The sequence below is a fragment of the Heterodontus francisci genome, unplaced genomic scaffold (genome assembly GCF_036365525.1).
Source record: "Heterodontus francisci isolate sHetFra1 unplaced genomic scaffold, sHetFra1.hap1 HAP1_SCAFFOLD_50, whole genome shotgun sequence".
In the NCBI taxonomy this organism is placed as follows: Eukaryota; Metazoa; Chordata; class Chondrichthyes; order Heterodontiformes; family Heterodontidae; genus Heterodontus; species Heterodontus francisci.
In genome coordinates this window covers 12,613,588-12,616,028 of record NW_027140867.1, presented here as the reverse complement: position 1 = coordinate 12,616,028, position 2,441 = coordinate 12,613,588, and positions in this window count along the sequence as shown.

Here is a 2,441-nt window from a genome sequence, read left to right as displayed (position 1 = left end):
GTGTCTTTGTTACTTTGTGTAATTGTATGTCTTTGTTACTTGCTGTCAGTGTATGTCTGTGTTCCTGTGTATCAGTGTATGTCTTTGTTACTTGGTTTCAGTGTATGTCTGTGTTACTTGGTGTAAGTGTGTGTCTGTGTTACTGGGTATCAGTGTATGTCTTTGTTACTTGGTGTCAGTGTGTGTCTGTGTTACTTGGTGTAAGTATGTGTCTTTGTTACTTGGTGTCAGTGTATGTCTTTGTTACTGGGTGTCAGTGTATGTCTTTGTTACTTGGTGCAAGTGTGTCTCTGTGTTACTGGGTATCAGTGTCTGTCTTTGTTAATTGGTGTAAGTGTATGTCTGTGATACTTGGTGTAAGTGTGCATCTTTGTTACTTGGTGTCCGTGTGTGTCTGTGTTACTGGGTGTCAGTGCATGTCTTTGTTACTTGTTGCCATTTTATATCTGTGTTACTTGGTGGAAGTGTGTGTCTTTGTTACTTGGTGTAATTGTATGTCTTTGTTTCTTGGTGTCAGTGTATGTCTGTGTTACTTGGTGTAAGTGTATGTCTTTGTTACTTGGTCTAAGTGTGTGTCTGTGTTACTTGGTGTAAGTGTCTGTCTGTGTTCCTGGATATCAGTGTATGTCTTTGTTACTTGGTGTCAGTGTATGTCTGTGTTACTTGGTGTAAGTGTGTGTCTGTGTTACTGGGTATAAGTGTATGTCTTTGTTACTTGGTGTCAGTGTATGTCTGTGTTACTTGGTCAAGTGTGTGTCAGTGTTACTGGGTGTCAGTGTGTGTCTGTGTTACTTGGTGTAAGTGTGTGTCTTTGTTACTTGGTGTCCGTGTGTGTCTGTGTTACTGGGTGTCATTGTATGTCTTTGTTACTTGGTGTCGGTGTATGTCTTTGTTACTGTTTATTAGGGTTTCTCTGTGTTACTGGGTGTCAGTGTATGTCTTTGTTACTTAGTGTAAGTGTGTCTCTGTGTTACTGGGTATCAGTGTCTGACTTTGTTAATTGGTGTAAGTGTATGTCTGTGTTACTTGGTGTAAGTGTGTGTCTTTGTTACTTGGTGTCCGTCTGTGTCTGTGTTACTGGGTGTCATGGCATGTCATTGTTACTTGGTGCCAGTGTATATCTGTGTTACTTGGTGTAAGTGTGTGTCTTTGTTACTTGGTGTAATTGTATGTATTTGTTTCTTGGTGTCAGTGTATGTCTGTGTTACTTGGTGTAAGTGTATGTCTGTGTTACTTGGTCTAAGTGTGTGTCTGTGTTACTTGGTGTAAGTGTGTGTCTGTGTTCCTGGGTATCAGTGTATGTCTTTGTTACTTGGTGTCAGTGTATGTCTGTGATACTTGGTGTAACTGTCTGTCTGTGTTACTGGGTATCAGTGTATGTCTTTGTTACTTGGAGTCAGTGCATGTCTGTGTTACTTGGTCAAGTGTGTGTCTGTGTTACTGGGTGTCAGTGTGTGTCTGTGTTACTTGGTGTAAGTGTGTGTCTTTGTTACTTGGTTTCCGTGTGTGTCTGTGTTACTGGGTGTCTGTGTATGTCTTTGTTACTGTTTATTAGTGTTTCTCTGTGTTACTGGGTTTCAGTGTATGTCTTTGTTACTTGGTGTAAGTTTGTGTCTGTGTTACTGGGTATCAGTGTCTGTCTTTGTTAATTGGTGTAAGTGTGAGTCTTTGTTACTTGGTGTAATTGTATGTCTTTGTTACTTGGTGTCAGTGTATGTCTGTGTTACTTGTTGTAATTGTATGTCTTTGTTACTTGGTGTAAGTGTGTGTCTGTGTTACTTGGTGTAAGTGTGTGTCTTTGTGACTTGGTGTCCGTGTGTGTCTGTGTTACTTGGTGTCAGTGCATGTCTTTGTTACTTGGTGTCAGTGCATGTCTTTGTTACTTGCTGTCAGTGTGGATCTGTGTTACTGGGTATCAGTGTATGTCTTTGTATATTGGTATCAGTGTAAGTCTTTATTACTGGGTGTCAAAGTGTGTCTGTGTTACTGGGTATCAGTGTATGTCTTTGTGACGTTGTATCAGTGTATGTCTTTGTTACTGCTTGTCAGTGTGTTTCTGTGTTACTGGGTATCAGTGTATGTCTTTGTGACTTGGCATCAGTGTATGTCTTTGTTACTGGGTGTCAGTGTGTGTCTGTGTTCCTGGGTATCAGTGTATGTCTTTGTGACTTGGTGTCAGTTTATGTCTTTGTTACTGTGTGTCAGTGTTTGTCTTTGTGACTTGGTGTCAGGGTATGTCTTTGTTACTTGCTGTTAGTGTGTGTCTGTGATATTGGGTATCAGTGTATGTCTTTGTGACTTGGTGTCAGTGTATGTCTTTGTTACTGGGTGTCAGTGTGTGTCTTTGTGACTTAGTGTTTGTGTATGTCTGTGTTACTGGGTGTCAGTGTGTGTCTGTGTTACTGGTGGTCAGTGTGTGTTTCTAACTGGGTGTCAGTGTG